The sequence below is a fragment of the Loxodonta africana genome, chromosome 21 (assembly GCF_030014295.1).
Source record: "Loxodonta africana isolate mLoxAfr1 chromosome 21, mLoxAfr1.hap2, whole genome shotgun sequence".
NCBI lineage: Eukaryota > Metazoa > Chordata > Mammalia > Proboscidea > Elephantidae > Loxodonta > Loxodonta africana.
The window spans coordinates 33,640,611-33,653,476 of record NC_087362.1 but is presented as its reverse complement, the minus strand read 5'-3'; the positions used below and the strand labels follow the sequence as shown (position 1 = coordinate 33,653,476).

Below are 12,866 nucleotides of genomic sequence, written 5' to 3'. Positions count from 1 at the left end.
GGGAAACGGAGACGTCAATATGTACAAGATGACAACATTAAAACAAAAGAGAGGGACTAAATAATGTAGTCATAGAACTTTCATATGGAGAGGAAGTTAAGGTGATACCAAGAAATAAAAGACTGGCTTAAACTTAGAAAAACACAGGTAAATTTTAGAGTAACCACAAAGTAAGCTAACAAATCTACCCAACAAAATAAAAAAGAAAAATACACAGACTTTGCAAATACCAAATCAACAATTAAAAAGAAAATACATAAAGAAAAATGACTCAGCACAGAAAATTAAGTGGAACAAAGAAACTGTCAACACCACAAAAAAAAAAATAAAAATGACAGCACTAAAAACTCATACCTATCAATAATTACACTGAATGTAAATAACTAAATGCACCAATAAAGAGACAGAGCAGCAGAATGGATTAAAAAAACACGATCCATCTATATGCCACCTGCAAGAGACACACTTTAGGCTCAGACACCAACTAAAACTCAAAGAATGGAAAACATATATCATGCAAACAACAAACAAAAAAATCCAAGAGTGGCAATATTAATCTCTGTCAAAATAGACTTTAAAGCAAAATCTACCACAAAGGAAAGACACTATACAATGATTACGGGGTCAATACACCAAGAGGACATAACTATAACAAATATGTACACACCCAATGACCCGTTACCCGACAGAGGTCCAAAATACATAAAACAAACTCTAACAGCATTAAAAAGAGAAAGACAGCTCCACAGTAATAGTAGGAGACTTCAACATACACTTTCAGTGAAGGACAGAACATCCATAAAGAAACTCATTAAAGACATGGAAGACCTAAACGTTACAATCAATCAGTTTAACCTCACAGACATATACAGAACACTCCACCCAACAGCAGCTAAGTATACATTCTTTTCCAACATACATGGAACATTCTCCAGAATAGACCACATTTTACGCCACAAAGCAAGCCTTAACAAAATCCAAAATATCGAAATACTACAAAGCATCTTTTCTGACCATAAATGTAGAAATCAACACCAGAAATGGCAAGGGAAAAAAATCAAATACATGGAAACCGAACAACACCTTACTCAATAACTACTGGGTTATAGAAGAAATCAAGGACAGAATAAAGAAATTCATAGAATCAAATGACAATGAAAATACATCTTACAAGAACCTTTTTGACACAAAAGCAGTGCTTAGAGGTCAATTTATAGCAATAAATGCACACATCCAAAAAGAAAGAAGGGCCAAAATCAAAGCATTAGCCCTACAACTTGAACAAATAGAAAGAGGGCAGCAAAAGAAGCCCTTGGGCACCAGCAGAAAGGAAATAATAAAGATTAGCACAGAAATAAATGGATAGAGAATAGAAAAGCAATCGAGTCAACAAGACCAAGAGCTGGTTCTTTGAAAAGATCAATAAAATTGATAAACCACTGGCCAAACTAACAAAAGAAAAACAGGAGAGGAAGCAAAAAACCCAAATAAGAAATGAGATGGGCAATATCACAACAGACTCAACTGAAACAAAAAGTGTCGTAACAGAATACTATGAAAAATTGTACTCCAACAAATTTGAAAACTTAGAGGAAATGGACAAATTTCTAGGAACACACTACCTACCTAACACAAACAGAGGTAGAAAAACTAAATAAACCCATAACAAATGAAGAGATTGAAAAGGTAATTAAAAAACTACCCTCCCCCCCCCAAAAAAATCCTGTCCCTGACGACTTCACTGGAGAATTCCACCAAACTTGCAGAGAAGAGTTAACACCAGTACTATTAAAGGTATTTCAGAGCATAGAAAAGGAAGGAATACTCCCAAACTCATTCTATGAAGCCAGCAAAACTCTGATACCAAAGCCAGGTAAAGATACCACACAAAAAAAAGAAAATAACCGACTAATATCCCTCATGAACACAGACACAAAAATCCTCAACAAAATTCTAGCCAACAGAATTCAACAACATATCAAAAAAATAATCCATCATGAAAAAGTGGGATTCATACCAGGTATGCAGGGATGGTTCAACATTAGAAAAACAATCAATGTAATTCATCGTACAAATAAAGCAAAAGAACCACAGGATCTTAACAATTGATACAGAAAAGCCATTTGACAAAGTCCAACAACGATTTCTGATAAAAATTCTCACAGCAAAATAGGAATAGAAGGAAAATTCCTCAACATAATAGAGGGTATTTATACAAAGCAAACATCATTTTAAACTGAGAGTCTGAAAGCATTCTCCTTGAGAATGGAAGGAGACAAGGATGCCCTTTATCACCATGTTTATTCAACATTGTGTTGGAGGTCCTAGCCAGAGCAGTGAGGCAAGAAAAAGAAATAAAGGGCATCCAAACTGGTAAGGAAGAAGTAAAAATATCCCTATTCACACATGGTATGATCTTATACACAGAAAACCCCAAAGAATCTATAAGAAAACTACTGGAACTAACTGAAGATCTCAGCAAAGTATCAGGACACAAGATAAACATACAAAAATCTGTGGGATTCCTCTACAGCAACAAAAAGAACTTCAAAAAGGTAATCACCAAATAAATACCATTTCCAATAGCCCCCAGGAAGATAAAGTACTTAGGAATAAACCTAACCAGAGACATAAAAGACCTATACAAAGAAAACTACAAGACAGTACTGCAAGAAACCAAAAGAGACCTACATAAGTGGAAAAACATACCATGCTCATGGAGGGGAAGACTCAACATTGTGAAAACGTCAATTCTACCCAAAGTGATCTGCAGAAACAATGCAATCCCGATCCAAATTCTAACGGCATTTTTTAATGAGATGGGGAAACAAATCACCAACCTCATATGGAAAGGGAAGAGGTCTCGGATAAGTAAAGCATTACTGAAGAAGAACAGAGTGGGAGGCCTCAGAGTATTTGATTTTAGAACCTATTATACCGTCACAGTAGTCAAAACAACTTGGTACTGGTACAACAACAGATACATAGACCAATGGAAAAGAATCGAGAACCCAGATGTAAATTCATCCACCTATGAGCAGCTGATATTTGACAAAGGCTCAAAGTCTGTTAAATGGGGAAAAGACAGTCTCTTTAAGAAATGGTGCTGGCATAACTGGATATTCATCTACAAAAAAATGAAACAAGACCCATACCTCACACCATGTACAAAAACTAACTCAAAATGGATTAAAGACCAAAATATAAAATCTAAAACGATAAAGATCATGGAAGAAAAAATAGGGGCAATGCTAGGAGCCCTAATACATGGCATAAATTGTATACAAACCATAACCAGCAATGCACAAACACCAGAAAAGAAAGTAGATAACTGGGAGCTTCTAAAAATCAAACACTTAGGCTCATCAAAGACTTCACCAAAAGAGTAAAAAGAGAACCTACAGACTGGGAACGACATATCCAATAAGGGTCTAATCTCTAAAATCTACAAGATACTGCAACATCTCAACAACAAAAAGACAAAAAACCCAATTAAAAAATGGGCAAAGGATATGAACAGGCACTTCAACAAGGAAGACATTCACGTGGCTAACAGTCACAGGAAGAAATGGTCAGCATAATTAGCCATCAAAAAACACATAATAATAAATGTTGGAGAGGCTGTGTTGAGACTGGAACACTTACACTACTGGTAGGAATGTAAAATGGTACAACCACTTTGGAAAATGATTTGCCACTTCCTTAAAAAGTTAGAAATAGAACTGCCATATGATCTAGCAACCCGCTCCTAGGAACATATCCTAGAGAAACAAGAGCCCTCACAAGAATAGGCATATGCACGCCCGCCTGTGTTCACGGTGGCATTGCTCACAATGGCAAAAAGATGGAAACATCCCAGGTGCCCATCAACAGACAAATAGGAGTACTTTTACAAAACAAAAACTTCAAGTATGAAAGCGGACTGCTATCTGAAAAGCCCCAGCCCCTCCCCTCTGTTCCTCCAGAAACAGGTTCCTGGGAATTGTCTGAAAACAGCAGGACAGTGCCACACCTGGCCAGACCCAGCTCGACCCCAAACGGCTGGGAGAATGGAGCTCAGCTGGCAGGTGGCCAGCAGGGGGAGACTGTCAGCTTGGATGGGCACAGAGCAGTCAGGAGAGGATAGGGGAAGGGGTACAAGAGGTGAGACCCCAGCATGGCCAGGCGCAGGGTAGCCAGGGGACGACAGTGAGAGAGTGCAGAATGTGAGACCCCAGTACAGGGAAGTGCCAGGATAGACTGGAAGGAGGGAAGTGCCAGCAACCCCAGTTTTTCAAGGAGAGAGAAGGGTATGGAGTAGCCTCAAGTAGAAGCCACAGGCTGGAGTCAACAGAGTGGTGAAGACAAGACCCCCTAAGAAGATACCCTGCCCCCTGACTACCACTTCTGGTGTCTGCAGGGCACTGGTGATGGGAAGCATCTTAGAACAGCAACCAGGACAACCCCACCTCCTCTTAAAGGGCCCTCTGCAAGGCAAGAATAAGAAATGCTGGACCAAAGTGTTCCAAATGGAATCTGTCCTTGCCTCGGTCTCTTCACCCATGCCAGAAACCCCTATAATCAATTGTTTCTCCGCAAATGCAAGTTCCTGAACTTCCAGTCTGTGACATCAGCTTTCTGAGGCTCGAGGAGCTCTCCCGGTGACCTCGCTGCGTGGGGCAGCCTTCTCCTGGCAAGCAGTGCATAAACACAGCCCAACACTGGCTTTTTGTGCTCTGTAGTCAAGTTCTCCTTTACGAGAGCACATTAAGATGCTTACGATAGCGGGTCTCAACTGGGGGCAGTTTTGCCCCGGAAGGCATATTTAGCAATGTCACTATGAGTCAGAATGGACTCGATGGCAATGGGTCTTTTGGGGGGAAACATTTTTGGTTGTCGCAACAGGAGAGGGAGGATACTACTGATCTCTAGTGGGATGTTGTTAACATCCTCATTGTACAGGGCAGCTACCACCACAAAGAATGATCCAGCCCCAAATGTAAGCAAGGCTGAGAGTGAGAAACCTCCGCTTCCAAGTATGCAGGCAATGGGTCAGAGGGGATGGTCTGCCCAAAGTGCAGTGACATCTAGGATGCTTGCAGCTCTCAGCACAAGGGCCCTGGTTGTGACTCACGGTGTATCAGAGAGCACCCCAGAACCAGCAGATCTGGGTTCAAGTTCTGATACTTGTTGGTTTTATGACTGTTGGGTAAGTCACTAAGCCTTTCCGAATTTCAGTAAAAAAGGGGCAGTACCACCAGCCCTACATGACAGGTTGTAGGATTAAATAAGGTCACACAGGGCGCTCAATTCTACATTCTGGAAGCCAGAGGCAGGTGTGCCCAAAAAAACCAGACGTGACTCCTTGAGACCTTGCCTTAGAATGAGGGTCAGAGCCTTGCTGAGAAGTTCAGGGCTTTGCTGAGAAGTTCAAAGAATGCTCTCACTGGTGTGAGGGGAGGCAGGGGGAGCCAGGAGCCTTTCTCGGGGAGAACAGGCCACAGCCCCTGGTGGCGGGCATCCTGGGACCTCAGTTAGCTTCTCAGAGCTGCTCAGACTGGCTCTGTGTACAGGGTGCTCGCCACCCTGGACCGGCCACCTCCACCTCACTCCCTCCCAGGAGCCATCATACTGAGAGCCTTGAACCTGGCCCAGCGGCTGCCTTTCGGGAACGTCTCTACCTGTGCAGACCGCCTTGCAGCCTGTCTGTGTCGCAGAGCCCCACGGCCGGCTGCGGGGTTCCATCTGCAAAGGGTCAGCTCGAGGCTGGCCAGCCTCCAGCCACATCAGAAGCGTCTGCCTGCAGTCTACGCACGCCGCCGGGAGTGGCTTCCCTCCCTCACGGGTACAGCCACAGAGCACCTTTTCTTCTTCTCCCTGTGCCCTGAATTCAGTTAGCAGCTGGACTGTCCGGAGGCGCCCGCTCGGCGGCGGTCAGAATACAGGAAGACCCCCGCCACAAACGTCCTCCTGCATATCCCCCGGGCCCTCCTCCGGGCATGCCCGCTCTGTTCTCGTCCACACCTTGCCCTAACCAGCTCTCTGACCCTCTTCCTTCCGGACACCTGATGGCCTGGACCCTGAGGCTTGACCTGGATGCGCACCTCTCAGGACCCGCCAACCTTGACCGTACACAGGAATGGCCGGAGGCAGCAGAGTGACCACACTTGCAGGCTGTCCCTCCCCGCAGCTGCCCTACCTTCACCTCGGCCGGCTGGCGAAGGGACAGGGCAGGCTGCTCCCGCACAGTCCGCCCGGGGACAAGGCCACGGTCCGATGCCCACTCAGCGACCCTCCTCCCGCCCGGCCTGTCCCCGCTCCGCTCACCTGCTCAGCCCGAGCTCGACCCACCAACCACTTCCGGCCCACGGCCCACCCGCTCTCCCTGGAGCCGGAGGCCTTCCCTATTGGCAGGGACACCGCTGACAGGCAGCTGTTTTCACCAATCGCAGGAGAGAAAACTCGGAGAGGCTGAGCCCAAGGAAGAGCCACCAATGGCAAGGCAGCTCTGGGGAATGGGCGGGCGGCCAGCCGGCTTGGGCTGCTGGGAGGGCGGAGTTGAGAGTGGGATGAAGGTGGGGTTCTTGCTGGGTACAGCCCGACAGGAGTAGCTGGGGAAGGAGCTGAGGAGGGTCTGGGGATGAGGACAGCAGCTGAAGGTGGGAGGAGTCCGAGGCAGTGCCTGGGCCAGGGCGGAGAGCCTGGGGAGGGAGAGAAGACCGGGGGCTGGAGGGGCTGGGATTAGGGGACAGCTGAGCCTGTGGGTGGAAGATGACCCAGGGGAGGGGGGTGGGCAGCCATGGAGGCACACACAGTAACAGAAAAAGAGGGGTAGTTACCCAGCGAGGGGGCCCTCCACTGAGGGAGGTGAAGATTAAACCCATAGCTGAGGGGGAGGAATTGGTTAGGGAGGGTGTGGCTGCGGATAAGAGCTTGGGGAAAGTTAATGACAATGTCGGATTTCGCCTGAACTCTGATCCTGGAAGACAGCTAAAGTTTAAGAAACCCCCTGCCCTTTGTGTTTCCAAAAACGGCTTACCGCAAAGAACCACCGTTTCCAAATGATTTAGATAAATCTCAGGGATGCCAAACACCACCAGTTGCCATCAAGTCCACTCCCATTCGTAGCGACCCCATGTATGTCAGAGCAGAGCTGTGCTCCATAGGGTTTTCAATGGCTGTGGTCTTTTGGGGAAACCCTGGTGGCTTCGTGGTTAAGTACTACAGCTGCTAACCAAAGGGTCGGCAGTTCGAATCCGCCAGGCGCTCCTTGGAAACTCTATGGGGCAGTGGTCTTTTGGAAGCAGATTGACGGACTGTTCTTCCGAGGCATCTCTGGGTGGATTCAAACCTCCAACCGTCTGGCTAGTAGCCAAGCACTTAACCGTTTGCACCATCCTAGAACTCAGAAGTCAGACACAGACTCTCCAAATTCTCATCCTTTGCTTCCTAAATGATTAACTGAACTGCTTGTCCCCACAGGTCAATTGGAAACAAAGGGCTTGTTAACCAGACTTTGGTTAAGCTTTACTCTTCCCTCAAGTTCCTGAACTCTGGTCCACCCCCTGCCTGAGCCAACGTGCAGCCCTCCTGAAGGACCCCTCCTGGAGAATAGGCTGGCCTCATCTAAAGCATTCTCTTATCTACTATCCAATTCTAACACCCATTCATCCCAATTCCCACACCGGTTCTTTCTTGCCATGTTTCTCTCCTCTCTGTAAAAGACAAACCCATTTTACCTAAACCTCAAGATGCTTGCTGATCTTAGAATCAGTGCGTTCTCCCCTGGAACAGACCCCCGACTATTATAACTACTCATCTCATGATTACATCTGAAAATAATTTTATCAAATAGAAGGGATGTTAAAAATGATTCACTCGGAGTGTCCAATACAGCAGGCACGTCGCGGCCTGTAAAAAAAGGCCCCGGTAATTCAAGACTAATTTCTCCACAGCAATAAAGGTAAAGACAGATGCCATTTGCTAGCTGTTAAAGTGGCGCCAGAGCCCTGGTGGCACAGTGGCTAAGTGTTCGCCTGCTAACTAAAAGGGTGGCAGCTGGAATCCACCAACCGCTCTTTGGGGCAGTTCTACTCTGTGCTATAGGTTCGCCATGAGTCCGAATCAACTAGACGGCAATGGGTTTGCTTTAAAGTAGCGCCACCTTGTGGCCAGATCAGAAACACTTTGCAATCACTTCTGCTCACCGGCGTGGAAGTATTGTGGGTGGCACAGTTTGTGCTCTACCACTAACCTAAATTTTGGCGGTTTGAACCTACCCAGCAGCATCATGCAAGAAAGACCTAGCGACATGTCTCCATAAAGATTACAGCCAAGAAAACCCTATGGAGCAGTTCTACTCTGTAACACGTGGGGTCACCATGAATCAAACTCAGTGGCCACATGTTCAAAGTGGCGCCACCTTGTGGCAATATCAGAAACAGCTTACAATCCCTTCTGCTCACCTGTTTGGAAAGTGTTCTTGAGGTTTTTTGTTTTGAGAGGGATTTATATATTATTTCAAGCTTTGCGTATGGAGTGAGAGTTTGCCTTTTTTTTTTTTTTTTTAATATATCCATCATGCTATTCCAACCAGTCACTGCTCCTTGGGCAACTGAGCAGTTGGCTGATCCCTCGTGGCCGGTTCCTATTTTTACACCAACTTGAGGTATTGTTCTCTCCCCAGAGCCCCGCTGTACCTACAGGGCTGGTCCTGCCGCCTGTGGCGGTACCTCCGCGAGTGTCACCCCTGCCAGATCTCCCAAGTGTAAGGTTGACAGTCAACACAGACAGGTTAGGCCACCTACTACGTGCCCTCTGAGGGTGTGCTTCTGCCTGTCCTGCCCCCATGCACTCCATGAACCCCTGACTGCCCCTCTCCCAAACTGCCAGGGAACCCCGCAGTTTGGGCCGCATGGACCAGCTTCCAGGCAAAGACCTTAGGAGCCACACCAAGCAGGAAACCTGACAACCCCAGTGCCCAGAGGCTTATTTGTGGCTGTTCTATTTACAAAACAGCTACTGACCCTATTGTTTCTAGTGCATACCATGAGTGAGTTGCAAGTGGGAGGTGATCACAGGGACAGGTCTTAACAGTCACCACATTGGTGATGCAGTAGTAAAATTCTCATCTTCCATGTGGGAGACCAGGGTTCCAATCCCGGCCAGTGCAACTCACGTGCAGCCACCACCAGTCTATTACCAGAGGCTTGCATGTTGCTGTGATGCTGAATAGGTTCCAGTGGAGCTTCCAGACTAAGATGGCCTAGGAAGAAAGGCCTGGCAATCTCCTGAAAATCAGCCAATGAAAGCCCTATGGCTCAGAATGGTCTGATCTGTAACTGACCATGGGGATGGTGCAGGTTTGGACAGCATTTCCTTCTGTTGTGAATGAGGTCACCATGAACTGGGGCCAACTTGATGGCAGCTCACAACATGTGCCAGGCACTTGCTGGGTTCGTGACGTGATTTATCCCGTTGATGCCCCACAACAATCTTACAAAGTAGGTTTGATTCTATTTTACTGTATTTTAGGTGAAATTTTACAGCACGAGTTAGTTTCTCATTCAAAAATTTATATACAAATGATTTTTTTACATCGGTTGCAATCCCCACAATGTGTCAGCACTGTCCCCGCTTTCCTTTTATACCACAGGTTCCCCGGGTCCATTCATCCAGCTTTCCTGTCCCTTCTTGCCTTCTTGTCTTTGTTTTGGGGCCGGTGTTGTCCATTTGGTCTTGTATACTTAATCCAACTAAAAAGCACATTCATCACGTGTGTTAGTGCTTGTTTTATAGACCTGCCTGATCTTTAGCTGAAAGGTGGACTTTGGGAGTGGCTTCAGTTCTGAGCTAGCAGGGCATCTGGGAGGTTCCTCCAGTCTCTCTCAGACCAGTAAGTCTGGTCTTTTTTTATGAATTTGAAATTTTGTTCTACATTTTTCTTCCATTCTATTCAGAACCCTCTATTGTGATCCTGTCAGAGTGGTTGGTGGTGGTAGCCAGGCACCATCTAGTGCTTCTAGACTCAGGCTGGTGGAGGCTGTGGTTTATGTGGTCCATTAACCCTTTGGACTAATGTTTTCCTTGTGTCTTTGTTTTCCTCTGCTCTGATGCGATAGGAACAATAGATATATTTTAGATAGCTGCTCACAAGCTTGTAAGACCCCAGATGCTACTCACCAAAGTAGGATTGTAGAACATTTTCACCATGAACTATGTTATGCCAGTTGACCTAGATGTCCCCCAAGACCACAGTCCCCAGCCCTCAGCCCCAGTAACTAGGCCCCTCAAGGTGTTTGGATATGTCTAGGAAACTTCCATGGCTTTGCCTTGGTCAAGTTGTGCTGACATTCCTTATGTTGTACATTGTCTTTCCCTTTACCAAAGTTAACACTTGTCTATTTTCTAGTTAGTGATTGCCCCTCTCCACACCTTCCCTCCCTCGTAACCATCAAAGATTGTTTTTTTTTTCTGTGTATAAATTTTTCTTGGGTTTTTATAATAGTCGCCTCATATAATATTTGGGCTTTTGTGATTGACTTATTTCACTCAGTATAATGCCCTCCAGATTCATCCATGTCGTGAGATGTTTCACAGATTCATCATTGTTCTTTATCGTTGCATAGGAGTAGGTTTGATTATTATCATTACCCCCATTTTATAGATAGGGAAACTGAGGGCCAGAGGGTTGAGGAGCTTGGCCACAGGCACACAACTAGACCACAGCTGAGCTGGGACACACATGAAGAGGCTCTTCTGACCAGAAGACCATTTGCAATTACTGTTGAGAACACTCCTTGGTTTGGGTGCACGCTCACGAGGCTGACCATCTCTTCTCCCGCACCCAGACCAGCAAATCAAGCTCATTCACTCTATCAAGGTGGCCTGCAGGGCTAGGACCTTCACTATCTGGCCCATCTGTTTTTACCTTTTTCCCGGGCCACTTCCACACACTCGTCATGTTCTCCAGCACCACCAAACTACTTCCATTCCTCCGTGCCTTTGCACAAGCTGTTCCCTCTTCTTGGCATGCCCTTCCCTCCCGTGAACTCATATCTCCATCCAAGGGAAAGTTAATCCCACCCCTTCTTCCACACCCACAAGCCCACAAGGAGCACAGGCTTCTCCACAGACCTGACTGTGCTGAGGCCAGGTCCCAACTCTGTCTCCTAGAAACCATGACCTCAACCAAGTGATTCCATCCCTCAGAGTTCCGGTGGCCTCATCTGTGAATGGCCACACTAGAGCTGGTGTGTGTGTCAAATCAACGCAGGTGAAGGTTAAATGGGCCTTTTTAATGGAGACATCAAAATACAACAGAAATTCCATTCCAGTGCTCTCCAACAGAACTTTCTGCTACCACGGAGTGATCTATACAAATTGTCCAGTACAGTAACCACGAGCCACATGTTTAATTTTATTAAACATTAGTTAATTTAAGTTTGAATAGCCCACGCAGCTATGGTGACTGTATTAGACAGGGCGCTGGTGGCTCATATATAGCATTTCAAAGTAGAACATCAAAAACAAATATGCGCCACACCCACTAGGGTGCCTAGAATTAAAAAAAAAAAAAACACAAGTGTTGGGGAAAATTAGGGGAAATTGAAAACCTCACCCATTGCTGGGAGGAAGGCAAAATTGTACAGCTGATGCAGAAAAAAGGATGGCAGTTCCTGAAAAAGTTAAACATAGAACTACTATCACCAAAAAAAGACCACACCCATTGCCCTCCAGTTGATTCTGACTCATAGCGACCCTATAGGACGGAGTAGAACTGTCCCATAGGGTTTCCAAGGAGCACAAACCTTTGGGTTAGCCGCTGAGCTCTTAACCACCTAGGCAAATACACGAAAGAACTGAAAACAGAAATGCAAACAGAAACCTGTATACCAACATTCACTGCAGCTCTACTCACAGTAGCCAAAAGGTAGAAACAACCCAAACTGTCCATCAACAGATGAATGGATAAACACCGTGTGGTATACCCATACAATGGAATAGTATCAACCACCAAAAAAGAAATGAAGTCCTGATACATGCTATCACATGCTGACCTTGAAAACATCATGCTCAGTGAAAGAAGCCAGGCACAAAAGGCCACGTATTATACGATTCCACTTATAGAAAATATCCAAAACAGGCAAATCCATAGCTACAGAAAGCAGATTAGTGGTTGTCAGGGGCTGGAGGGAAGAAGAATAGGTGTAGGGTCTCCTTTGGGGTGAAAGAAATGTGCTGGGAACTAGACAGAGGCAGTGGGCACACAACACTGTGAATGTACTAAATGCCACTGAAACCTTCCCTTTAAAATGCAAGCGCTGGACACTGACTAAGGAAGACCGAAGAGGAATTAACGCCTTTGAATTGTGGTGTTGGTGAAGAATACTGAATACACCATGGACTGCCAGAAGAACGAAAACGTCTGTCTTGGAAGAAGTACAGCCAGGATGCTCCTTAGAAGCGAGGATGACGAGACTTCGTCTCACGTACTTTGGACATGTTATCAGGAGGGACCAGTCCCTGCAGAAGGACATCGTGCTTGGTAAAGTAGAGGGTCAGCAAAAGAGGAAGACCCTCCACAAGATGGACTGACACAGTGGCTGCAACAATGGGCTCAAGCGTAGCAATGATTGGGGAGATGGCGCAGGACCGGGCAGTGTTTTGTTCTGTTGTATATAGGCTCGCTATGAGTCAGAACTGGCTCGACGGCACCTAACAACAGCAACAATAAATTTTATCTCAATTATAAAAACATACACATACACAACTCTTGAGCCCCTCATCCAAATGGAAGGTATAAAACGTCAAGGTCAGAGAGATGTGAAGGGTCTGGGTCCCAGTGGCCAGGTGGGGTAGGGTGTCTGTCTGGACCTCAGGGCTTG

The 12,866-nt window shown here is 46.0% G+C and overlaps 1 protein-coding gene across 3 annotated transcripts in view; it reads right to left on the bottom strand.

Moving 5' to 3' along the window:
* Positions 1 to 6,362, bottom strand: part of MEAK7 (MTOR associated protein, eak-7 homolog) — a 31,538-nt gene extending 25,176 nt beyond the window's left edge. For 2 of the 3 annotated variants that reach the window (XR_010318836.1, XM_003418149.4), the window contains exon 1: positions 6,307 to 6,362. The gene's annotated coding sequence lies outside the window, so the exon portion shown is untranslated. The other variant, XM_010597823.3, reaches the window with a different exon arrangement.
* Positions 6,363 to 12,866: the final 6,504 nt, after the last annotated feature.